This window comes from Rattus norvegicus, chromosome X (genome assembly GCF_021556685.1).
Source record: "Rattus norvegicus strain SHRSP/BbbUtx chromosome X, alternate assembly SHRSP_T2T, whole genome shotgun sequence".
Classification (NCBI taxonomy): domain Eukaryota; kingdom Metazoa; phylum Chordata; class Mammalia; order Rodentia; family Muridae; genus Rattus; species Rattus norvegicus.
The window spans coordinates 27,572,501-27,600,227 of NC_141554.1; the positions used below are offsets into that span (position 1 = coordinate 27,572,501).

The 27,727-nt window shown below is 39.6% G+C and overlaps 1 protein-coding gene and 2 pseudogenes across 2 annotated transcripts in view; 2 read left to right on the forward strand and 1 right to left on the reverse strand.

Moving 5' to 3' along the window:
* The window catches only part of Fam120c (family with sequence similarity 120 member C), a 153,226-nt gene that overhangs the window by 59,295 nt on the left and 66,204 nt on the right, over positions 1–27,727 (forward strand).
* Positions 4,588–4,653, reverse strand: LOC120099437 (U7 small nuclear RNA; annotated as a pseudogene).
* Positions 22,692–24,142, forward strand: Rpl18-ps14 (ribosomal protein L18, pseudogene 14; annotated as a pseudogene).

Here is a 27,727-nt window from a genome sequence, read left to right on the forward strand (position 1 = left end):
TTATAGACATAGATGACTAGGACACACATGTGCTTTTTTAGTCTTAGTTTGGCAAGATAATTCATCGTTATTATAATGATCGCATAGTATATTCTCTGTGTGTGTGCATGCCTGCATTTGTGACAGTGCACTTGTATGTGGAGGCCAGAGGTCAATGCTAAGTGTGTCTCTCAGTCACTCTCTATTTTATTACTTTTTAAGATTTATTTTACTTTAATTATATATGGGTATGAATATGCACACTTAAGTAGGTGTCCTAAAAGAACAGATGCCCTGGATCCCCCAGAACTGGGCCCTCTGGGAGAGTAGTATGTGCTAGTTTTGAAAATATTTAATTATGTGTCTGTGCCCATGTGTGCATATACACACAGAAGTGCTGTTGCCCTTGGAGACAAGAGCCATTGGATCGCCTGGATATGGAAATTAGAGGCAATTGTAAAATGCTCAGTGTGGGTACTGGGAACTGAGCTCAGGTCCTCTGGAAGAACAGTCATTTCTGTTAACCCCTAAACCATGTTCTCCAGCCTACAGTAGTTAACTGTTAACCAGTGAAGCATTTCTATAGCCCCTTTATCTTTCTTTGTGATACAGGGTCCCTAACTTAACCTATTTGGCTGACAGTGAGCTCCAGGAATCCACCTATCTGCTTCCTCAGCACTGGAATTGCAAATGTATGCCTCCATACCCACCTCTGTGTGAATGCTGAGGAGCTGAACTTAAACTTGGATAGCAAATACATTTTGTTTACCAAGTCATCTCTCTCATCAATCATACAAATGTATTTTACACATCAGTGATAGAATCATCTTTTCCTTCTTTCAAGTCATCAGTATTTAGGATTAATATATTTTATATCAAACCTCTCTGAAACATTTTGTGTTTCTGCAATTGAATTATTGGTATTTCACAAAGTGTGTTTGTATTTTATTTCATGGATAGCAGTTGTAGTTTTTGTGCTGGGTTGAACTTCTTTCCAAGATAATAAAGACTCAAAAATGAGCTGGCAAGTCTAATGGTTAATCTTCATTGTCAGATTGACTGGATTTTTGGTGTTTGTTTGTTTGTTTGTTTGTTTGTTTTGGTTGATTGTTGAGACATGGTCTTACCATGAAACTCTGGTTGTCCTGGAACTTGCTATAGACCAGGTTGGCCATGAACTCAGAGATCCTTCTACTTCTGCCTCCTGAATGTTGGGATTAAAGCTGGTGCCACCACTGCCCAACTAAGGTTTTCTTTTAAACATTTACTTATTTATATGCATGTGTGGTGTAGCATGGCATTCATATAAATATCATAGACAACTCCCGGGAGTTGATTCTTCTTTTATATCGTATGGATTCAAACTCAGGGAATCAGGTTTGGGGGACTGAGAGCCTTGATCCCAGTCATTTCACTTGTGCCAACTTGACTAGATTTAGATTCACCTAGGAAATATGTTCCTGAATAGTTCTATAAGGGCTGAGGAGTGAGCACTCACCCTGAATAAGAGTGCAACATTCCTATGGACTGGGGCCTTAGAATGAATGAAAAGGATGAGGAAAACTCACACTATAATTAATCTCTCTTTGTTCCCTGAATGTAGATGCAATGTGACAACCCCCTCACGTTCCTGCTACTACGCCATCCTGCCATGAAGAACTACATTCTCAAACTCTGAGATGAAATAAATCCTCTCTTATTTCTTGTCAAGTTGCTTTTGTCAGGTATTTGTTATAGTATTGAGAAAAGTAACTAATTCAGCAAGTGTTCCTTCTTCTACAGAGGCCAGTGAGGTAGCCCAGCAAGCAAAGGCAGTTGCTGCCAATCCCATAACTTGAGTTAGTTCCCTGAATCCCATATTGTAGGAAGGAACCCATTTCTGACGGCTGTCCTCTGATATCCACATGTGTAAAGTGACATGGACACATGGACACAGATAATGTAGTTTACAAAAGGATCATATAGATATATTGTTAAGTTAGTTCTTTATTTGTTTCTTAGAATTTTCCAGTAATGTATCTGGTATGGATTTCTTTGAATTTATTATGTTCAGATTTTGCTCAGCTTCCTGAATCTCTAACTTTGTCTTTTACTAAATTTGGAAAGGTTTTTTTAATTGTTTCTTCAAGTAGATTTTTATGTTTCATACTTTTGTTCTTTACTTCCTTGACCTCAAATGCACCAAATATGTGTGTTTGTGCACATATGGATGTCAGAGGTCAACTGAAGGTGTCCTTCAAGAGTTGTCCACCTTGTTTTTAGACAAAGTGTCTTACTGGAATCTGCAGCTTGCTAATTTGCTAGGAAGGCTGGCTGGCCAGAGCCTCACCATTCCTCATTTCTCGCCCTTCCCAGTGCTGAGGTTACAAGCATGCCCCATAATGTCTTGCTTCCTGGCATGGATGCTGGCTATCAAACTCAGATCCCTATGCAAATATTTTACAAATGTGTTGGCTCCGCAGCATACCTCTTTCCTTACTAACCTATGGGGGATTGGGCAGGGCAGGGAGGAGAACAATACACTACCCTTTTAGATCTTTTGGTATTATTCAATGAATTCCTATGGCCGTTTCTTTTCTTTTTTAAATTAAAATTTATTTTATTCAGGGCTGGACTTCCCTGCTCTCAGCATCCCTCAGTTGCCTCTAGTTCTGTGTCTAAGATTGAGACTTCTGAATTTCCCTCTTCCATGTTAGCTTATCATGCTGTTGGTGTAGTCCTTGCTCAGGTCACTTTTGTTTGGGTGACAATGTTAGTGGGCCTTCATGGATGTAATTTTCATGTCATTTATAGAAGATACAATCTCACCGCAAACTCCCTTATACTCTAATGCAGTCTTCCACTCCCTCTTCCATAACGTTGCTTAAACCTTAGGTTAAGGAGTTGTGTTATAGATGTATCTGGTGAGACTGGGCTCCAGAGCTCTGCATTTTTTATTGGTTATGGTTTTCTGAAATGGTCCCAGACTGTTGCAAAGAGAAGTTTTATTGATGAAGGGTGAGGACTACACTTACCTGTGGGTATAAGAGTAAATATTTGGAATATAGCTAGGAATTATACTGGTTCAATAAAGTGGTGGTTGTAGGTTCTCCAAGATCCATAGCTTCACTAGTCCTGAGTGAAGCATGATTCCCTCAAGTCCAATTAGAAGGCTTTTGGTTACTGTCAGAATACATATGCCACCATTGCTCCCCTAGAGTTATTGTGCCAGTTGGTTATTGTCGTGATTCATAAGTGTCATACCTGGGTAGAACTGTTGGTTGTTTCCCTCCTTAGGAAGCTTGCATAGTATCTTCTGGTACCATGTAAGCTAGTCCTCAGGGAGGAGGTTTTCAGGTCCATTCCAGCCTGGGTCCTCTGAACCATGTTAGAAATGCGTGATGCCGGTTGGGGATTTAGCTCAGCGGTAGAGCGCTTGCCTAGCAAGCACAAAGCCCTGGGTTCGGTCCCCAGCTCCAAAAAAAAAGAAAAAAAAAAGAAATGTGTGATGCCTTTAGGAATAGGGACTTACATTTCACCTCTGGTGCACAATCAAGAGAAATAGCAAAAGCTTCTAATATTTTGGAAATCTCTTGGAAAAGCCTAACAAACAACCCAAAGGAGGATATCTTACGTCTGACATTGAGGGTTTTGTTAGATAGTATATAGCACACGAGGGCAGCATTTTCATCCCAAATATGAAATTTTCTATGATATATATATATATGCATGCATTATAGGTATTTTTAAATAGACCATTAGCAGGACAATTCTTTAAGAGTTTTTCAGATACTATTGCTGTTATTGTTATTTTTTTCCCTCCTCCCTCCTGTTTCTGGATCTGGGTTATATCACTCAATAGGATTTTTTCTTTTTTCTTTTTCTTTTTTTCGGAGCTGGGGACCGAACCCAGGGCCTTGCGCTTGCTAGGCAAGCGCTCTACCGCTGAGCTAAATCCCCAACCCCAATATGATTTTTTCTAGTTCCATTTGTTAACATACAAAGTTGTGTAAGTGTCCCACATTTTTTATTACCTATTTGTCAGCTGAAGGATATTAGGAAACATTAGATTGTTTCAATTTCCTAGCTATTATGAATAGAGCATCAGTAAACATGGCTGAATAGCATATGTTCATTTGGTAGATTTATTTTCAGCTATTATTCTGTCTATTAATCCTCTGTCAGATATATAGCTGACAAAGCTTCTTTCCCCTTCTGTGGGGTTCCTTCGTGTAATATTTTTGGGTTTTTTTTGGGGGGGGTGGCATACAGAATCATTTTAGTTTTCTGAAGTCCTATGTGTCAGTTGTTGGCATTAATTCCTGGGCAAATGGTGTCCTATTCAGTAAGTCTGCCAAGGACCAGCCTTGGCTTGGAGAGGGGTGCTGAGGAAGGAATATTTGAGAGTCTTGAAAGAAGCAACTCAAAGTCAATCATTGTCTTTGTATTCTGCTTGAGATGGCTTCCCTAGGCGGCTCTCTGTAGATGGCAGTTGGTTCTGTAGTCTGCTCAAGATAAAATTTTGCTCGATAGATTTCTGTTTGAGGCAGCTCTCTGCTCCAGACAGCTCTCTCTGTTTGAGACAGCTCTCCCCTGCCAGAAAAATTAAAAAAGCTTCCTAGGTAGCTCATGGGTTTTCCAACCAAAGTCAGAAAAGCTGCTAGAAAAAAAATTCTAAAAGAGCCATGTTCCCTCTCCAAGCAGATCTCTCTAGGTAGCTCTCTCTTTTGTAGACCAAAGCCCAGTCTTTTATTTATATGTTAATTTAGTCATCTACTCCAGATTTCCTTTTGATTATCCCATAAGTCAGCATTTTAGGACCTTAGCCCCTTAATATTAGAAGAAGACAGTAAATACACATTTTTTAAACTTTGTAAATGAATTCAGAGATCTGTCTGTCTTTTAAAGCACAGACAAGAAGCTAGCTGGGTGGGATCCAGCTCTATGATCACCATTTCTACTATGCCTGGGCCTAAACTTGATCTGTCCTAGCCTGACCTTGAACTCAGAAGTCTGCCTGCCTTTGTAAGTACAAACAATAAGTTTAGCTGAGTGTAATCCCCATTCCCTAAATCTCTTTATCTCCTTCCTTAATATCTTTCTGACAATCTGGCTCATGGTACAGAAGCCTCTGTTCTTTTAGGTCCATGAAGCCCCTAATATAATTAATATTGCCTCCTTATATTTTGCATAGTTGAGAAATTATATATTTTTGAATTCATGTTTTCAGAGTTCTTTTTCACAGCCTTAAGGGCTATCCTGGAGGTCACAACAATTAACATTTTGCTTTTGCTAAGGGCATTAGACAACTCTAGCCTTCTAGACTTGTGCTGTCTTGGATTATCATATAGTCATTAACATTTGTAGTAAAAAAAAATCCTGGCCCAGAGCTTCTTCTTCCCTGCCTTAGACTATTTATGTTTCTAGATAAAAGACACACACAGCCTTTAATTTTTAATATGTCTTAGTAGCACAATATCTGAGCAGCTGCCTACCCTCCATGCTGTTATTAGAATCTACTTTTTTTTTATTAACTTGAGTGTTTCTTATTTACATTTCGAGTGTTATTCGCTTTCCCGGTTTCCGGGCAAACATCCCCCTAATCCCTCCCCCCTCCCCTTCCTTATGGGCGTTCCCCTCCCCATCCTCCCCCCATTGCCGCGCTCCCCCCAACAATCACGTTCACTGGGGGTTCAGTCTTAGCAGGACCAAGGGCTTCCCCTTCCACTGGTGATCTTACTAGGATATTCATTGCTACCTATGAGGTCAGAGTCCAGGGTCAGTCCATGTATAGTCTTTAGGTAGTGGCTTAGTCCCTGGAAGCTCTGGTTGCTTGGCATTGTTGTTCATAAGGGGTCTCGAGCTCCTTCAAGCTCTTCGAGTTCTTTCTCTGATTCCTTCAACGGGGGTCCTATTCTCAGTTCAGTGGTTTGCTGCTGGCATTCGCCTCTGTATTTGCTGTATTCTGGCTGTGTCTCTCAGGAGCGATCTACATCCGGCTCCTGTCGGCCTGCACTTCTTTGCTTCATCCATCTTGTCTAATTGGATGGCTGTATATGTGTGGGCCACATGTGGGGCAGGCTCTGAATGGGTGTTCCTTCTGTGTCTGTTTTAATCTTTGCCTCTCTATTCCCTGCCAAGGGTATTCTTGTTCCCCTTTTAAAGAAGGCGTGAAACATTCACATTTTGATCATCCGTCTTGAGTTTCATTTGTTCTAGGCATCTAGGGTAATTCAAGCATTTGGGCTAATAGCCACTTATCAATGAGTGCATACCATGTGTGTTTTTCTGTGATTGGATTACCTCACTCAGGATGATATTTTCCAGTTCCAACCATTTGCCTATGAATTTCATAAAGGCATTGTTTTGGATAGCTGAGTAATATTCCATTGTGTAGATGTACCACATTTTCTGTATCCATTCCTCTGTTGAAGGGCATCTGGGTTCTTTCCAGCTAGAATCTACTTTTGAAAACCCCAAGTTAGCACTTAATATATACTATGTTCCATCTGGGATGCTCTTAATCCAGTTGGGCAGTCCTCAGGGCTGTTATCTTGGCCCTGAGCCCATGGCAGCTCTCTTTCTTGCTCCTGTGCATTCATTCACCTTCCATGGCAACTTCTCTCTTTTCTCTTTCTCCTCCCCATTTTCCTCTTCTATTCCATTATCACTTCCCTCTGCTCTTTTCTTCTTCTTGGTCTTCTCTTTCCAAACTCATGAAACCTCAACTGTGCCTATGTCTCTTCTGCCTATCTATTGGCTATTAGTATCTTTATTCATCAATCAGAATTAACTTTGGGTTTCAGGGGTTATGTGCAGACTCCAGGACTTGGGGGACTGCACTTAACATTACAATAGACAGTAAAACACAAAATCTCAACAAACCTTGGCAGACAGAACATTCCCCAGAAAAAAGAACATAAACTGAAATATACAAACAAGCCTCACACCTAGCAACATTCAACATTCATTGAGATCCATGCCCTGCTGGCTCTGCTCCAGAGTCAGGAAGTGTGTCATGCTGTCCTTTACGCAGCCATACAGGGCTCCACAGAAGTCCTCTGCTATAACTACATTATGTAGAATACTATCTGTGTTTTATTCTAGCAGTTTCAGTGTTTAGGTTTCACATTTAGATCTTTGATTCAGTTGGAGATCTTTTTTTTGTAAGGTGAAAGATATGGGTCAAATTTCACTTTTTAAAAAATAGTTTCTTTCTTTTTTTTAAAAAAGATTTACTTATTTATTATATATAAGTACACTGTAGCTGTCTTCAGACACACCAGAAGAGGGCGTCAGATCTCTTTACAGATGGTTGTGAGCCACCATGTAGTTGCTAGGAATTGAACTCAGGACCCCTGGAAGAGTAGTCTGGTGCTCTTAACCACTGAGTCATCTCTCCAGTCCCCTCACTTTTCTACATGTAGACATCCAATTTCCTAGCACCATTCGTTTAAGATGCTTTTTATCAATTGTATATTTTTTTGCTGAATTTATGTGTACTCATATTTGGGTCTTTTGTTACAGTGGTCTACATGTCTGCTTTTGTGCCAGTACCATATTGTTTTTACTATGGCTTGATACTATATCTTGAAATATGGAATTGTAAGTTCACTGGTAATGCTATTTTAGCTCAGTGTTATTTTGACTGGGATTTTTTTTTTTGTGGTTCCATACAAATTTTAGCATTTTTTTCTATTTTTGTAAAGAATGGGATGGGGATTTTGATTATTATAGCATTGAATCTATACATAACTTTCCCTTTTTTTTATGTTTGGTTGGTTGGTTTGGGTTTTTCGAGATATGCTTTCCCTGTGTAATAAGCCCTGACCAGTCTAGACCCACTTTGTAAACCAGGCTGGCCTTGAACTCACAGATATCTGCCTGCTTTGGCTTCCTATCATGGTCATTTTCATAGTAGTCTATCAACTCATGAGCATGGGATGTCATTCTATTTCTAGTAGTGTCTTTATCTCTTTCTTCAGATGTTTCGTTACAATTGTAGGGCTCCTATATCTTCTTGTTTAGGTTTGTTTTTAGATCTCAATGAGGCTGTTATAAATTAGAGTATGTCCATGATCTCTTTCTATCAATATTTTTTGTTAGTATATAGAAAGACTTGATTTTCAAGTTGATTCTATATCCTTCCATGTTGCTGAAATTATGTAATGTTTTTAGAAGATTTCTGGTAGAAATTTTGGGATCTTTTGTGTGTAATATCATGTTTTTGACAAATTAAGAGTAGTTTGGCCTTTTCTTTTCCTATTTTAATTCTTTAATTTCCTTCTCTTGCCTTATAACTCTAGCTAGTGCTTTGAGCAGTATATTGAAAAGGAGTGTGGATAGTCTTATCTTCTTCCAGATTTCAATAGGATTATGTTTGTTGTGAATTTCTCATATACAGTTTTATTGTGCTGAGGTATGTTCCCTCTGTTTCTACTCTCTCTAGTACATTTATCATCAAGGCACTTTTTTCCCCAAATACTTTTTCTGCATCTTTTGAGATGATCATGTGGTTTTGTCTTTAAGTCACTTTGTATGATTGTATACTACATTTGTGGATTTGCATATGTTGATCCATCCCTACAACTCTGGGATAAAACCAACTTAGTCATGATGTATAATCATTTTGCTTTTTGTTTGCTAGTATTTTATTGAGCATTTTTAAATCTGTGTTCACCAGAGATATTGACCTGTCTTTTTTTCTTCTTTGTTGTGTCTTTATCTAGTTTTGGTATTAGAATGTTACTGGATTTATAGAAGGACTTACAGGTGTCTGCTTCTTCTATTTCTTCCTTCTTTCATTTTTTAAATAGTTTAATAAAGATTGTTTGTAGATTATCTTTGAAAGTCTGGTGAGAGGCTCTGCTAGAGTCTTGTGTGCTATCAAACTACTAGTGTACGCTCTTTCCAGTTTCTTTTTGGAGGCACTCAGAGCTATGAATTTTTATCTTAGCATTGCTTTCATTGTATCCCATAAGTTTTGGTATGCTGTGGCTTTATTTTCATTAAATTCTATAAAGTCTTATTTTCTTTCTTTATTTCTTCCTTGACAAAGTTATCATTGAGTAGAATGTTGTTCAGCTTCCATGTATATGTGACCTTTCTGTTGTTTTCGTTGTTATTGAAGACCAGCCTTAGTCCATGGTGATCTCATAGCATGCATGGGATTATTTCAATCTTCTTGTATCTGTTGAGGCCTGTTTTGTGACCAATTAAATTATGGTCAGTTTTGGAGAAGGTACCATGAAGTGCTGAGAAGAAGGTATATTGTTTTGTTTTATGTAAAATGGTCTATAGATATCTGTTAAATCCATTTGGTTCCTACCTTCTGTTAGTTTCACTGTGTCTTTGTTTAGTTTCTGTTCTGATGATCTGTCCATTGATGACAGTGGGGTGGTGACCTTTCCCACTATTATTGTGTGAGATGCAATGTATGCTTTGAGCTTTAGTAAGGTTTATTTTATGAATGTGGGTGTGTCGCGCCCACCTCAGCCGGCAAGGAAGATGCAACACGGTCAGATTCTTCTCAACAGCCTTTATTGCAGGACCACCTCTTTGCTGATACGAGCGCAAAAGTGCTCGCCTTATATACACAGCAGGCTGAGGCTATGCTAATTGTCCTTCAGGGATTGGCAGAGCATGAATCCCTCATTACCATATTAACGGCCAACTGACGCCAGGTGCAAAACCCACACTTGCGCAGTACCGTTGTTCACCACAGGAGGGCGCCAGATCACCTCATTATCCTATGGTTGCCCTGGCAAGGGGACAAGCCTGCGCATGCGCGATAAGTCGTTTACTACCAGATGGGACTGGATGTTGGCGCCATCTTTGTTTTACCGCGCCGCTCCCTATGTGGGTGCCCTTGCATTTGGAGCATAGATGTTCAGAATTGAAAGTTCATCTTGATTGATTTTTCCTTTGAGGAGTATAAAGTGTCCTTCCTTTTCCTTTTTGATAACTTTTGGGTGAATGTCGACCTTATTCTATATTAGAATAGCTACTCCAGATTTTTTCTTGGGATAATTTGCTTTTTCCATCCTTTTACTCTGGGGTGGTGTCTGTCGATGTCACTGAGGTGTGGTTCCTATATGCAGCAAAATGCTGGGTCCTGTGTAAATATCTAGTCTGTTAGTCTATGTCTTTTTATTGGGGAATTGAGTCCATTGATGTTAAGAGATATTAAGGAAATGTGATTGTTTCTTTCTGTTATTTTTGTTGTTAGAGATGGTATTATGCTTGTTTGGCTATCTTATTTTGGACTTGTTGAAAGGAGAAGCTTACTTTCTTGCTTTTTCTAGGATGTAGTTTCCCTTCTTGTGTTGGAGTTTTCCATCCATTCTTTGTAGGGCTGGATTTATAGAAAGACATTGTGTAAATTTGGTTTTATCATGGAATATCTTGGTTTCTCCATCTGTGGTAATTGAGAGTTTCGCTAAATATAGTAGCCCGGGCTGGCATTTGTGTTCTCTTGGGTTCTGTATGACAGCTGCCCAGTATCTTTCAGCTTTCATAGTCTCTAGTGAGAAGTCTGGTATAGTTCTGATAGGTCTACCTTCATATGTTACTTGACCTTTTTCCCTTACTGCTTTTAATATTCTTTGTTTTGTGCATTTGTTGCTTTGACTATTATGGGATGGGAGGAATTTCTCTTCTGGTCCAATCTATTTGGAGTTCTGTAGGCTTCTTCTATGTTTATGGGCATTTCTTTCTTTAGGTTAGAGAAGTTTTCTTCTATCATTTTGTTGAAGATATTTACTGCCCTTTAAGTTGGGAATCTTCCTTCTCTTCTTTACCTATTATCTCCTTAGGTTTGGTTGTCTCATTGTGTCCTGGATTTCCTGGATGTTTTGGGTTAGAAGATGTTTACATTTTGCATTTTCTTTGACTATTGTGTCAATGTTTTCTATGGTATCTTCTGCCTCTGAGATTCTTTCTTCTATGTCTTGTATTCTGTTGGTGATTCTTGCATCTATGATTCCTGATCTCTTTCCTAGGGTTTCTATTTCCAGTGTTGTCTCCCTTTGTGATTTCTTTATTGTTCCTATTTCCATTTTTAGATCCTGAATGGTTTCGTTCAATTACTTCACCTGTTTGATTGTGTTTTCCTACAATTCTTTAACGAATTTTTGTGTTTCCTCTTTACGGGCTTCTACTTGTTTACCTGTGTTGTCCTGTATTTCTTTAAGGGAGTTATTTATGTTCTTCTTAAAGTTCTCTATCATCATCATGAAATGTGATTTTAAATCCAAATCTTGCTTTTCTAGTGTTATGGGGGTATCCAGGATTTATTGAAATGAGAGAACTGGGTTTTGATTATGCCAAGTAGCCTTGGTTTCTGTTGCTTATGTTCTTGAGCTTGCCTCTGGCCATCTGGTTATCTCTAGTCTTACTTGCCCCTGCTTTCTCTGACTGCAACCTGCCTATCCTATGATCCTTGTTGTGTTAGAACTCCTCAGAGTCCAGCTGTCTCTGTGATCCTATGGTTCTGGGATCCTGTGATCCTGAGATCCTGGTTGTGTCTGATCTCCTGGGAGTCAAGCTTCCTCTATGATTCTGTGATCCTGGGCATTTCAGAGCACCTATCATCCTGGTAGTGTTAGAGGACCTAAGGTCTGGCTTCCTCTGGTGTTGTGGTACTTGGTGGAGAACCAGTGCCCAAGGTCTGCTCAGGGCACTGGTTCAGACTGGAAGGGCAGATTTTAGGTTTTAATGCATTATGCTCAGATAGATTACACTGAATTACTTCAATTTTCCTGAATTTATAAATATTTGTGTGTTGCACAAAGATGTTGTCTGTTTTAAAAAATGTTGTACTTCCGGGGTTGGGGATTTAGCTCAGTGGTAGAGCGCTTGCCTAGCAACCACAAGGCCCTGGGTTCAGTCCCCAGCTCCGAAAAAAAAGAAAAAAGAAAAAAAATGTTGTACTTCTAAGTAGAATGTGAATTCTTTAGTGTTTGGGGTAGAATATTCTGTAGATATTTGTTAAGTCCATTTGTCTTAGTTAGGGTTTTATTGCTGTGAAGACACACCATCACTGTGGCAGCTCTTCTAAAGGGCACCAATGTCTTCTAATATTCCTACTATGATGGCCCATTAAGCCACACTTAAAGCATTTTACTGCTTTCCAAATCCAGAGTTCCAAAATCCACATTCCTCTAAGCAAAAACATGTGCAGGCTTCTCCCAGCAATACCCCAGTCCCTGGTACCAACTTCTGTCTGAGGGTATTTATTGCTGTGAAGAAACAGCATGACCACATCAACTCTTATAAAGGACGACACTTAATTGGGGCTGGCTTATAGGGTCTAAGGTTCAGTCCAGTATCATCAAGGCAGTAAGCATGGGAACATCTAGGCATGGTGCTAAAGGAGCTGAAATTTCTTTATCTTGCTCCCAAAGCAACTTCACCCTGTCAAGCCCACCTTCACAGTGACACTCTTCATCCAACAAGGCCACACATATTCCAACAAGGTCACACCTCCTAATCATATCACTCCTGTGGGCCAAGCATTCAAACACATGAGTCTATGAGGGCCAAAACTATTCAAACCACTACACCATCTAGTGTATGATGTCAATTAATTATTTTTTAAAAAGTTATTTATCTATTATGTATACAGCATTCTGTCTGCATGTGGGCCTGCAGGCCAGAAGAAGGCACCAGATCTCATTATAGATGGTTAGGAGCCACCATGTGGTTGCTGGGAACTGAACTCAGGACCTCTGGAAGTGCAGCTAGTGAGCCATCTCTCTAGCCTGGCAATTAATTCTTATGTTTCTTTTATATTTTTTAAAAAAGATTTTATTTATTTTATGTATGTGAGTACACTGTAACTGTCTTCAGACACACCAGAAGAGGGCATCGGATCCCATTGCAGATGGTTGTGAGCCACCATGTGGTTGCTGGGAATTGAACTCAGGACCTCTGGAAGAGCAGTCAGTGCTCTTAACCTCTGAGCCATTTCTCCAGCTCCTTCTTTTATATTTTTATCTGCAGAAAGTGGCCTATTGATTTGTTTTTTGTTTTTAAACAGGAATTTTTTTTTTTTTTTGCAGTCCTGGCTGTCCTGAAACTAGCACTGTAGTCTAGGCTGGCCTTGAACTCACAGAGATCCACCTGCATCTACTTCCTGGGTGGTGAGACTAAAGGCATGTGCCACCATCGCCCAACTGTGAAATCACCTACTGTGACTTTATTCCAGTAGTATATCAGTTTATGAAATTGATTCTACCAATTTAGTGTATATATATTTAAGATATTAGTATCTTCTTGGTTAACTGTTCCCTTGATTAGAATGAAGTTTCCCTCTTTATATCTTCTGAATATCTTTAGTTTGAAGTCTATATTTTCAGATATTAGGATAGCCATACCTAATTGTTTCCTGATCCTGTTTGATTAGAATATATTTGCTCATTCTTTTACTCTGTGTCTTTTGATTGGAGAACTAAGGCTGCTAATATCTAATGTTATTACTAAAGGTATGTGTTGATTGTAGTCATTGTGTTGTTTGATTTTGGTGTTTTTATAATTCAATTCATAGAGCCTGTGGTCTACTGTTTTGTTGTTGTTGTTGTTGTTGTTGTTGTTGTTGTTGTTGTTGTTGTTTTGTTTCGTTTCGTTTTGGTTTGGTTTGGTTTTGCTACCTTCATGCACTTGCAGTTCAGTGGTGAACTCATCTGTTTAGAAACAACTTAGTTTTTTGAGACCCTCCCTTCTCAGTCCTCCGGCCATAAATTCAGGACATTAATTATTCAAACTTTTTGAGACTATAGCAGGATAGACGATAAATTACATCAAATAAAGCATTGCTTCTCCGATCAAAGAGGAAGGGGTTTGTCATTCCATCTTCGTTTCCTGCTGCTTCCCCTTGTTCCCACTGCCAAATGTTTGATTCAGGCTAACCTTAAAAGGAACAGGAAAACAAAAAGGACTAGAAAAATAGGATTTTTGAATATTCTCTTAGTTTCTGAAAGTCTTTTGTCATTCCTCCAGCCAAAATTAGACTAGTGTTTCTCTTAGAATTTTCCTTCTCCCTGTAAGTGAATAGTTTTGGGTTGTATTTTGCATTGTGTTCTAACCAGGATATAGCAGAACAAGTAATGCATCTCAGTACTGGATCAATATACTTCAGGCCCCAGACTTCACCCATCTGCCTGCTACTTCTTACCTTTTAGAATTAGTTGTATGGTGAACAATATATTCTCACGTATTGATGATGGGAATATAGCCTGAGATACTTCTTGGTTAGGAGTGGGAGCCCATGGTCACTTTTCCCTTTTGGTGCTGAGACCTTCCCCTGTTTGGCTTAAACCTGTGCATGCTTCCTCAGTCTCTGTGTATTCATATGTGTGTCAGTCCTGTTATGTCTGGATGACACTGTTTTCTTGGAGTCATTTACTACCTCCTGCTCTTATAGTCTTTCTGCATATCTTCCTGAGCCCTTAGGGATGGAGCCATCCCATTTAGCGTTGAATACTACAAAGTCTCTCACTGTCTGCACATTGTCTAATTTTTGGTCTCTGTTAGTTCCCATCTACTAACAAGAAGTTTCTCTGCTGACGGCCAAGCAAGGCACTGTTCTATAGATATAGCAGTATATCATTAGGAGTCATTTTGTTGTCACATTTTCTTAGCAGAATAATAGTAATACGTTTCCCCTAGGCCATGTCTTGTCTAGTATCAGGTTCTTGGCCACTTTAGCAATATCAAATATTGGTTCCATCTCATGGAGTGAGCCTCAAATCCAATTCTTTAGCAAGTAGTTAGTCATTGACATGGTTTAATGCTACTGTTGTAGCATTGTTTCTGGCAAGCACTGTTGTAGGCCAAATGATTTATTACTTGGTGATACTGATGATGATTACCTTTCTCCTCCAGTAGCAAGCAGAGTGCCTCCCAACACCATAAACATTAGTCAGTATGTGTGAAGCTTCTAGGTAAGTTCCAGCTTGACTTCTCTGTGTCCGATTACATATATAAGCGCTGTCTTCACCGATAGGGCATTACTGTCAGGTTGTGGAGAGCAACCAGTAGCCTTGACAATAGCCTGTAATGTTTGGGAGTCCCTTTGGTGAACAACTCAACATGATGTAACACATTATTGTCACTGGAGATTTTTCATGATGGCATAAGATGTCAATTGGGACATCAGCTCCTCTACTAATTTGTGGCTACATTTAGATTCCTTTCATATATGTATATATTTTAGGAAGCTTCTATAGTAGCAGACTTCCATAGAGTTTTTCAAAAATTCCTTTATTATTAGTTGCCCCTCACTATATTCCCTCTTTCACCCTTCTCGCCCATGCCCCTCCCTATTCAATTCCCTTATTCTAGTTTTCACTTTTTCTCTCCATAACAGTGTATTGTATTTTCCCTTCCTTGTGAGATCCTTTCCTTTCCCATGCACATTTACTATGAACCTAACCTCTGTAGTTATTCAGATTATGGCACATGTATTGAAAGCTTAGAAGCCAGCATTTTACATAAGATAAAACACAGTGGGAATATAGCCTGAGATACTTGCTTCTTGGTTAGGGATGAGAGGCCATGTCTGCTTTACCCCACTAAGGGAGATGTTTTTTCTTTTTTCGTTCCATCTATTTACCTGCAAATTTCATAATTTCACTTTTCTTAACAGCTAAATAATATACTCTTATGTAAATATACTATATTTCCTCTATCTGTCCTTCTGTTTATGGACATCTGGGCTGTTTCCAGTGTCTGACTATTATGACTAGATCAGTGATGAGCATGGATGAGCAAGTGTCTCTGTAGTAAGACACAGTTTGGGGTATATATCCAGGAGTCTTACAGATAGATGTTGATGTAGATCTATTTCAAGCTTCCCAAGGAACTGCTACACTGATTTCCAAAGTATCTGTTCAAATTTGCACTCCAACCACCACTAGGGGAATGTTACCCTTGCTCTACATCCTCAACCAGTATAAGCGGTCACTTGGGTTATTGATCTTAGCCATTCTGACAGGAGTAAGATGAGATCTGAAAGTAGTTTTGATTTGCATTTCTGTGATGGGTAAAGATGATTTCTTTTTTTAAATCATTTTATCATATTCCATTTTTGATGGTGCCTCAAGTTACCCATTTTTTATAGATATACTTCTGAGTTTCCAGTTTGAGAAAATTATGAATAAAATTGTTATTAACAATTTATGTGGGGTTGGGGATTTAGCTCAGTGGTAGAGCGCTTGAGGCCCTGGGTTCGGTCCCCAGCTCCGAAAAAAAGAAAGAAAAAACCAATTTATGTATTTGGAAGATATACACACTCATTTCTCTTGGGTAGGATTGCAGTACCATATGGTAAATGTATTTGACTTTGTAAGACACAGCTATACTAAATTCCAAACTGCACCAATCTACAGTCCTACTACTAGTGTGGTAGAATTTCAGTTATTCCATATCCTCATCACTGTTTAATATTAATTGTTTTTAATTTTAGCCTTTCTGATAGATATGCAATTGCATCACATTATGCTTTGGTATGTTTAAATGACTTTGGTTTTAATGTTCATGCCTTTTAAAATAATAATAATTTCATTTTATGGTATTTTTTAAGGGTATAATCTACAACCTAGCCAAAAATCAAATGGATATAGTATCTGTTCATTGCATAACTTATAATAGCCAAATTTGAAAAATAACCTAAATATCAGATTATAAATGATTATGAGTATGATATATTCACAATAACAAAATATGGAACCATTCAGACATCATTAGATTAGTAGCATCAGCATCAGAGTAGAAAGTTACACATATAGTACCAACTGTAGAAATGGACATGTATAGTTAGTGGGGCATGGTAGTACCTACCAGCAATCTAGAGGCTGAGGAAGGAGGACAGCTTAGGCTACATAGTAAATTACAAACAGGGATGAGCAACTGAATGAGATTCATGCCAAAAATACAGACCAAGTGAAGGAAGGGACACAGTTCTTTTTAATGACTATGCGTTGAACTTCTGAACAAGATGGCTGCACCAGAGTGAGCCAGTCAAGGACAAAGGCAAAGGAAAGAAATAGCCTTTATCTCAAAGAGAGAAGTAGAGAAGAGCTTCAGAAAGCCAGGAAGGAAGCACAAGATTAACCAAAATAGATAAAAATAAAAAGCAGAGGAAACGTCTTTCAATGGCAAAGAAAATTGTCTTAGCCTTCCAGGAATAGTGGTGCATACCTTGAGTACCAACACAGAAGCAGGGACAGAGATGAGCCCAGAAGATTCCCTGGAAGATACAGAGAAATTGATACTATCTAAGGGACAGAATACAACAGTACATGCCTTGCCACTGACAGCCATGCAGATGCAGGAAAGGAGACTGTACTGGGTGTTTTTGTGTGTCAACTTTGGAGTTATCACAAAGAAAGGAGTCTCCCTTGAGGAAATGCTTCCATGAGACCCAGCTGTAAGGCATTTTCTCAGTTAATGATCAAGGGTGGGAGGGCTCATTGTGTGTGGTGCCATCCCTGGGCTGGTAGTCTTGGGTTCTATAAGAAAGCAAGCTGAGCAAGCCAGTAAGAAACATCCCTCCATGGCATCTGCGTCAGCTCCTGTTTTCTGACCTGCTTGAGTTCCAGTCCTGATTTCCACTGGTGATGAACAGCAATGTGGAAGTGTAAGCTGAATAAATACTTTCCTCCCCAACTTGCTTCTTGGTCATGATGCTTGTGCAGGAATAGAAACCATGACTAAAGAAAAATTGGTACCAGCATAGTTGGGTATTCCTGTGACAACCTGACCATGTTTTTGGAAGGACTGTGGAAGGACTTTAGAACTTTGGCCTAGAAGAGCCATTGGGTGTTAAGAGCTCTGTGGAATGATTTGTAGGAGTTTGGAAGATAGTGTTGATGGATAACAGCACAATGATGGAGGCCTGGCTTGTGAAATTTCAGAGTGACGATTAAAGACTCTTATCAGGGCTGTTGCTGTTTTGATTGTGAAGATTCTTGGTTTTGCTTAGCTGGGGCTGAAGAATCAGCTGTGATTAATAAGATACCAGAACTGCTAAAGTGAAACCTTTGCATTACTGGGACTATTGATGCTGGTCAGCTGGAGCTAAGAAATTAGCAGTGACTGAGAAGAGACCAGCATCATTGAGGTGAAATCTTCTGGGAAGTGCTTTCAGAGAGCAGAAAGAGGGTGTGTTCCAGGGACAGCCAAAGTTCTACCTTGTGCTATGGCTGGACTTGGTAATAATGTGTAAGAGTCAGCCAGGTGGTACTGGTTTTGAAGGAATGAAGGAGTCATGAAGAGCAACTGAGGCTGGGCACTGTGAGAAGCCATGAAAGGCTATTGGTGAAGGTGCAGCCTTTGTTGCTATTGATGGCCCAGGACTGAAGAGGTCCTGCAAAGGAATTGAGGCTTGGCACCATAAAGAGAGCCTATGAGAGGCTACCGGTGAAGCCTAGTTGCAGTGGAAGACAGCAGAGTTTTGGAGATGGCAAATACCGTAAGATGACCACCAAGAACAGCAGCAGAAGTGGAGAACAGGCAACTGGAACCTAGAAGACAAGGTGTGTGCTATAAAGGGCAGAGCTGGAGAAGCCCAGCCCTTGGGGGAGCCCAGAAGATTTTGGGTGGATTCCAGACATTGGACAGTTTGAGTTTGACTTTGCTTTTGATTGTGACTGTGCCCTGATATTTTTCCCTCTTGGAGTAAGAAAGTATTTTAGTGGAGCCCACAGTTAAAAGACTTTGAATTGAAAAAAGACTTTGAATTTTAAAAGAGATTGGATATTTTAAAGGGATTGAAATTTTAATATGTAAGAATTTGTAAAGACTGTGGGACTTTTAAAGTTATTTAGATCTTGGGGATGAATAAGAAACTAGGGGTTGAGGCTTAACAGTGGTATGTTTCTGTGCCAAGTTGACAAAGGGTCAATTGTACTAGCTGGTTTTGTGTGTCAACTTGACACAAGCTGGTATCACAGAGAAAGGAGCATCCCTTGTGGAAATGCCTCCATGAGACCAGGGTAAAGCATTTTCTCAACTCGTGATCAAGTATGGGAGTGGTGCCATGTGCTAGTAGTCCTGGGTTCTATAAGAAAGCAAGCTGAGCAAGCCAGAGGAAGCAAGCCAGTAACATCCCTCCATGGCCTCTGCATCAGCTCTTGCTTCCTGACCTGCTTGAGTTCCAGTCCTTGACTTCCTTTGGTGATGAATAGCAATGTGGAAGTATAAGCTAAATAAACCCTTTCCTCTTCAACTTGCTTCCTGGTCATGATGTTTGTGCAGGAATAGAAACCCTGACTAAGGCAGAGACCATGTAGGGGACAGATCCCGGCAGAAGCTGAATGGATAAGAGAAAGGCAGGAAAGACCCCCCAAGGCTAACAAGAGCAGCTCCAAAGTTGTGCTCAGCAACCAGCACCAAGAGATTCTCTGGAACCTCAGGGAATAGGAAGACAACCTGTGAAAACTCTTGTGTATCAGAATCGATGCAAAAGACACCAAGCAACCTCAGCAGAGAGTGATGGAAATGTGAGAGTGGAAAACTGAGAGTTTCTCAACTTGGTAGCTGTCACCTTGGTGGATGGAGCAGGAGGAGTTGTGTTCTTCACAGGAAGTTAACCACCAGATAGATCTAAGGTAAACACAGATGACAGGTTCTCTCCAAACCAGAAGGAAGCTTTGACTAAGAGTTTCATATCTTCTATGTCATTTTATTGCTTGTTTTTCCCCCCATCACATAACCCAGAGCAGAGATGAGACCATGTTCTTCCCTGAGGTGCTGGGTGGCCTCCCAGGAAGGATTTAATGCCAAAATGCTTCTGTTTTTATACATTTTAGTTTTGACCTCTTATTTCTAGTGTGCATGGTATGTGTATTAAATTCTTTACCCTTTTAGACCTTTAGCATGTATACTAGTGGGTAAGTTGTATATTTGAGTAACTTATATACTTGTTCTACTGTTTTATTTCTACTTCTAACACACATAGTCTTCTTGTCCTTGCTACTCTTTCTTTTCTTACACTCTACCTCACTAGTTCCCTACTGTGCTTTTTAAATATACTACCTGTTCCACAACTGGGACCCTAGGTATTCTTTTTTTTCATTGAATTTTTTATTTACATTTCAAATGTTATCCCCTTTCCCAGTTTCCCACCTATACGCTCCCTATCCCATTCCCCCCTCTTCCTGCTTCTATGAGGGTGTTCCCCCTCAACCACTCTCCCTTCCCGCCTCCCCACCCTGACATTCCCCTACACTGTGGGGTTGAGCCTTGGCAGGACCAAGGGCTACTCCTCCCATTAGTGCCCAACAAGGCCATCCTCTGCTACATATGCAACTGGAGCCATGGGTCTGTCCATGTGTACTCTTTGGATGGTGGTTTAGTCCCTGAGAGCTTTGGTTAGTATTGTTATTCTTAAGGGGTTGCAAACCCCTTCAATTCCTTCAATCCTTTCTATAAATCCTCCATTGGGGACCCCATTCTCAGTTCAGTGGTTGGCTTTGAGCATCCACCTCTGTATTTGTCATGCTCTGGCAGAGCCTCTCAGGAGACAGCTGTATCAGACTCCTGTCAGCATGTACTTCTTGGCTTCATCAATAGTGACTGAGTTTGGTGTCTGTATATGGGCTGAATCCCCAGGTGGGGCAGGCTTTCTATGGTCTGTCCTTCCATCTCTGCTCTAAACTTTGTCTCTGTATTTCCTCCTGTGAATATTTTGTTCTCCCTTTAAAGAAGGACTGAAGCATCTGCACTTTGGTTATCCTTCTTGAGCTTCATGTAGTCTGTGAATTGTATCTTGGACAATCCGAGTTTTGCAGATAATATCCACTTATCAGTCAGGGCATACCATGTGTGGTGGTTTTGTTGTTGTTATTGTTGTTGTAATGTCACACAGGATAATATTTTCTAGTTATTTCCATTTGCCTATGGATTTCATGAAGTTACTGTTTTCAATAGCTGAGTAGTACTTCATGGTTATAAATGTACCACATTAGCTGTATCTATTCCTCTGTATTTTGGGACACCTGGGTTCTTTCTAGCTTCTGGCTATTGTAAATAAGGCTGCTATGAACATAGTGGAGCATGGGTCCTTGTTATATGTTGGAGCATCTTTTGGGTATATGCCCAGGAGTGGTAGAGCTGGGTCCTCAAATCAATCCATTGTTATCACCCTGTACAAAGCTCAAGTCTAAGTGGATCAAGGACCTCCACATCAAGCCAGATACACTCAAACTAATAAAAGAAGAAATGGGGAAGAGTCTTGATCACAAGGGCACTGGTGAAAATTTCCCAAACAGAACACCAATGGCTTATGCTCTAAGATCAAGAATCGACAAATGGAATCTCATAAAATTGCAAAGCTTCTGTAAGGCAAAGGACACTGTTGTTAGGACAAAATGGCAACCAACAGATTGGGAAAAGATATTTATCAATCCTACATCTGATTGGCTAATATCCAATGTATACAAAGAACCCAAGAAGTTAGACTCAAGAGAGCCAAATAACCCTATTAAAAATGGGGTTCAGAGCTAAACAAAGAATTCACAGCTGAGGAATGCCGAATGGCTGAGAAGCACCTAAAGAAATGTTCAACATCCTTAGTCATAAGGGAAATGCAAATCAAAACAACCCTGAGATTCCACCTCACACAAGTGAGAATGACTAAGATCAAAATCTCAGGTGACAGCAAATGCTGGCAAGGATGTGGAGAAAGAGGAACACTCCTCCATTGTTGGTGGGATTGCAGACTGGTACAACCATTCTGGAAATCAGTCTGGAAGTTCCTCAGAAAATTGGACATTGCACGACCTGAGGACACAGCTACACCCTAAGTATTCTTATCTCCAAACATTATTAGGAAAGTAAGTCAGTAGCACAGTGTGTTTTCCTGCAGCTAACTAACTCTTCTGTCAAACTATCCTGATTTTTACTACAATGGATTTTCATGAATCCAAGTGGGTTGTCCAACCCACCAAGAAGACCAATATAAAGTAAAACAAGGATTGAGAAGATGGCATGGAATAAAACACTTGCTGCATAAGCATGGGAACCATGGTTCTGATCCCTAGCATCCACATAAAAAAGCTAAGAATGGCTGCATGTGCTTAAAACTGCAGCACTGGGTGGGGAGATGAACAGAAACAGGCATATCCTGGGAGCTCAGTGGCCACTCAGCCTACCAGAAATGGCCAGCTTCTGATTTAGTGGAAGATACTGTCTCAAGGCAATAAGACATTGATAAAGAAAGATACCAGATACACCTGCACACTCACAGACAAGTACCACAAGTAGAGACAAATAAAAACAGTGAAGAAGAAAAGGCCACAAACTGGAGAGTATACACACTCCAATAGGTATGTAAAAATACAGTAAAGAAACTCCAAACACATGAGATAGTACTTCCCTACAATATCTCCATAAGTATCCCCAAAACTTGGAAAAAAGATAAGCTATCTGAGAGCCAAGCAAAGGATTTCACAGCAACCAAATAGAGCACTTGAATAAAAATATAAAATTTAATTCATGACAGTCAAAAAAATTTACAAAACCAATAACCAAAGTAGTTGAAAGAATCAGTAACTTAGATGAAATATGTAAATCATGGAGAAATTCACCAAGGAAATCAACATGCAGAAAAAGACCCAAACAGCAATTTTGGAAATGGAAAGAAGCAATTAAGCACTTATATTAAAAACACAGAATGGAGTACAGAAGAAAGTAATACCAGATAAGACCAAGAAGAAAAACGAATCTCAGGGATGGAAGACAAGGTCAGGGCAATGATATATGCACACTTGTATAAAGAAAAAAGCCACGGTGAATCTGACCACAACTTCCAATAAGACTGGACTATACTCAAGAAACCAAACAAGAATCTGTTGCAGAGAAGAGGAGGCTGAGATGAAATCAAATGTCTTACACAACATATTCTATTAAATTATAGCAAAGAATTTCCCAAACAAATGCACATCTAAACACAAGAAGTGTGCCGAACCCTATATATATTTGTATATATATATACATGAGAACCACTGCATGGTACACTCATGAAGGTATCAGATAAACAAATCTAAGGAACAGTATTAAAGGCCAAATAGTATATGAAAACAGAAACATCAGAATAGTGTTAGACCTGTCATTAGCATCCCAAAAACTGGGAAAAGCTAAATACCAAATTACCAACAAAACAATATATCACAAGCATTGAGAGTAAACAACTGTCAGTCAAGATTGGTACAATCAACCCGATTATCTATTAAAATAGATGGAGAAATACCTTTTCAAAACTGTCACAGATTAAGGTGATTCATGATCACTAAAGCCATAACTGCAGAAAATTCTTAAAGGAACGCTGTACAGAGTTTAAGAATAAAGTTTCACACATGAGAACATAGGAATGAATGTATGTCTTGAAAGTAATAGATGAACAGAGGAGAACTGAGATCTCAATCCTGTCCAAATCATTAAGCAAGCAAACATCTATACTACCAGGGCAGAAGACCAAAGCTACCAATACAAAAGAAAGCCAGAAATAATAGCAAACAAACTGTCTTCTATTGCAGTAGTCTTATCAGTTAAAAGACAGAGGCTCTCTGACAGAATTTAAAAACAAGATTCAACTAGCTACCAACTTTAAGAATGTCATATAACAGTCTTTCTGGACCTAGCCAAGCAATAGGCGCCATCATGGGGTTGACATTCGTCACAACAAGGACTGATAAAATTTCAGCACAAGGAGCCCAAGAGCCAGGGCATCCTGCTGCTGCTAGTCAAGCTGTAAAGGTTTCTGGCCAGACAGACCAACTCCACCTTCAATCAGGTTGTGCTGAAAAGGTTATTTATGAGCTGCACTATCTGATGTGCAGATTCTGGAGTGCACAAGCACAAGTGTGTGCACTGTGGGTGAGCAGCCGGGTCCGAAATTGGATCTGCAAGGTTGGGGGTTAAGATCCTGACTTTTGACCACCTGGTCCTGGAGTCTCCCAAGGGCCGAGCCACCGGGCTCCTGTCTTGTCCTCAGAAGGGCTGAGAGTTGTACCAACACTTTGGCAAGGCCCCAGGAACTCCACACAGCCACACCAAACCCCATGTCCATCCAAGGGCTGGAAGTTTGAGCGTCCCAGAGGCTAAAGGGCCAGCCAAGACTACAAAAACTAACTGTGAATCTTACTGTTAATAAAAAAGCTTTGGACGTCGACAAAAAGAATCTCATATAACAAGGAAAGACTGAAAATAAAATGCTAGATACCAAATTACCAATAAAATAGAAGCTGTAAATAGAGCAATTCTCATATCTGATAAAATAGATAACAAACCAAAACTGTCAGGAGAGATAAAGAAGGCTACTACATGTTAATAAAAGTGTGAATCAGAAGGCATAACTATTATAAATATCTATGTACCAAATTATGGGAACCTGAATTTCAAAAATTTTCATTAAAATGCATAAACACCTAAGTTCTGATACAATAGCAGTGGGAGATTTCAATATCCCACTCTCATACCTAGGTAGTTCTTCCTAATTAAAAACCAACAAAAAACCCATCAGAACTAAAATATAACATAGATTAATTAGATTTGACAGATATCTACAGACACATAACAGATGAAGTACATTTTTCTCACTGGCGCATGAAGCCTTCTCTAATATTGACCACAATATAGGCTGGAAAACAATATTTAGCAAATAAAAGTCTGAAATAATTTCCTGTATCTTATCCGATGGGATGGCTATTTTTGGTTGTCACCTTGACTATATCTGGAATGAACTACCATTCAGAAATGGAGGGTACACCTGCTCCAGATCTTGAGACAGGAAGACAATATCCTTGATCCAGATCTTAAGGCTGGAAGACAAAGGCTTTTGATCTGGATCTTGAGGTGGGATGACACATGCTTTTGATCCAGATTGAATGGCATAGTCGCCATGTTTATAAAGATCTATAATGAAAAAGAATTAAAGAAAAGCTAAGGTCCAGGCATGGTGGTACAAGCCTTTAATCCCAGCACTTAGGAGACAGAGGCATGGAGATCTCTGATTTCAAGGCCAGCCTGGTTTATAGAGGAAGTTCCATGACAGCCCAGTCTTTCAAGGCAGGCAGTGAAGGAAATCATTGAGTACAGAAAGCTGGTGAAGATGTAATTGAATGAGGAGAACATGTTCCAGCTCCAGCAAACAGAACTTGGCAGCTTTGGCAGTTCTGGCTTTAGAGTCAAGAAATCTCCCTCTGAGACTAAGTAAAGTTGCTGAGGCCAATTGTATGGCAGGGGTGCCCCTGTATGGAGGCTCAGAGAGGCTGTTGCATAACGCTGTGAAGGTAAAGCCTGGAGTGCCTTGGAGACAATATGTTAGAGATGCCAGAGCTACAGGATACTTTCTGAGGAAAGCTGCAAATAGGGAGTAGAACTACCCTAAGAGAAAGAAGTCTACTGCAGTTGATAAAGATATAAGGAGTTGGAGATCTGAAAAGCTTTTTGGATTCAGACATGGAGATACATACAGTGTCTGGAGTTTGCCCAGCTGGTTTTTGGTCTTGCTTTACTCCAATATTTCCTTACCATGCTCCCTTCCCTACGTTTTGGAATGGTAATCTATATCCTATGCCATAGTATGTTGGAAGTGTATAATCTACTTTTCGGTTATAGGAAATTACACTTTAGAGATTGCATGAATCTCAGAAGAAACTTTGGACTTTAGACTTTTAAACATTTAGACTGTGATAGACTATGGGGACTTTTGAAATTGGACTAAATGCATTTTGCCTTACGTTATGGCCACTAGACTATGGGGGCCAGAGAGGGGAATGTGGTGGTTTGAATAATTTTGTCTTCCTATAGACTGGTGTATTTGAATGCTTGCTCTGTAGGGAGTGGCAATATTAGGAGGTGTGGCCTTCTTAGAGGAAGTTTTGCACTGTGGAAATAGGACTTTGAGGTCTTAAATGCTCAAGCTATATCCAGTGTGAAGAAAAAATCCAATTTCCTCCTGGCTATCTTTGGATCAAGATGCTGAACTCTTGGCTCCTCCAGCACTATGTTTGCCTGCATGCTGCCATGCTTTCTGCCATGGTGATAATGATTAAACCTCTGATACTGGAAGCCATCTCCAATTAAATGTTTGCCTTGGTCACGGTACCTCTTCACAGCTGTGAAACCCATCAGACAACAGTGGAATAAAACTAGAAATGAACAGAAAAATCTAACCTCAGAAAATACATAATACTTGGCTAATAAACAATATACATTTGTTTCCTAAGATAAATGAGAGAGAAATTCAAAATTTATAGCATCAAATAAAAATAGCACAGCATATCTGGAATTCCATTCATTCAGTCCTAAGGGTAAAATGTAAAGCTATACATGGCTCGCATTTTAAAAATCAGACAACAGCCAGGTGGTGGTAGCACAGGCCTTTAGTCCCAACACTTGGGAGGCAGAGGCAGGAAGATCTTGGAGTTTGAGGTCAACCTGGATTGCTAAGCTAGTTCCAGGACAGCCAGGGCCACACAGAGAAACCATGTTTCAAAAAACAAAACAAAAATCAGAGATCTGTCAATATGGTTCCGTGTGTAAAGGCACTTGCTGTCAACTTAGTGAACTTAGTTCAATCATTGCAACTCATGAGATGAAGGAAAGAACTGATTACTGCAAGACGTCCTCTGACTTCTATATGTGCACGCGCGCGCGCGCGCACACACACACACACACACACACAATAAATAAATAAATAAATAAATAAATAAATAAATAAATAAATAAATGATTTAAAAAAATCAGTGACCTTGAGAAAAGGAAGCCAATGATGGACCCTGAGACTCTTGAAAAAGAAGCTAAACCCAAATGCCCCCAGATAACAAGAAATAATAAAAATGAAGGTAGAAATTACTAAAATAGACACTAAATTAACAATACAGGGGCTAGAGAGATGGCTCAGTGGATAACAACACTTGGTGATTTTGCTTTTTGTTTGTTTGTTTGTTTGTTTGGCCAAATACCTGAGTTCAGTTCTCAGTACACACATGGCAAGTAAGAACCTTCTGTTACTCCAGTTTCACAGGATCCAACACCTCCTTCTGGCCTTCATTGGCAGTACACATGACATATATACAGGTAAAACACCCACACATATAAAAACAACAAACCTTTTGAAAAAAAGTACAGAATTATCAGACAAAAATGTTGGTTCTTTGAAAAGATTGACAAGGGCTGGCCAAGTGGCTTAGTTGATAATATTGCTTGCTGTGGAAGTCTGATGACCTGTGTGTGATCCCCAGAACCCACAGTGGAAGAAGAGTTGTCCTCTCAAAGGTTGTCCTCCATATGCATGCTGTGTTGTGCTCATGTACATGTGTATGTAAACAAAAATAAATAAATTTTTAAAGAAAAGTATATGTTTAAAGTATTAAAAAGGAGCCCATAGTTAAGAGACTTTAGATATTTTCAGAGGCTTTGAGTATTTTGGAGAGGGTTCAAATGTTGAAAGAGACCTGGAATGTTTTAAGAGACCTTTAAAGTTAAGTATGTTTTATATTATGATATTAATATTAATATGAGGTCTTTGGAATGAACAAGAAAGGAAAGGTTATAGTTTAACAACAGTATGCTTAAGTGTCAAGTTGACAAAGGGTTGTCATTATTAGTTTTCTGTCAAATTGGCACAAGTTGGAATTATTCAGTTAAGAAAATGCCCTCAACAGATTAACCTGTGGGCAAGCCTATGGTGCCATTTTTTGATTGATAATTGATGTGAGAGGTTCCAGCCTACTGTGAACAGTTCCATCCCCTTGGCTGGTGG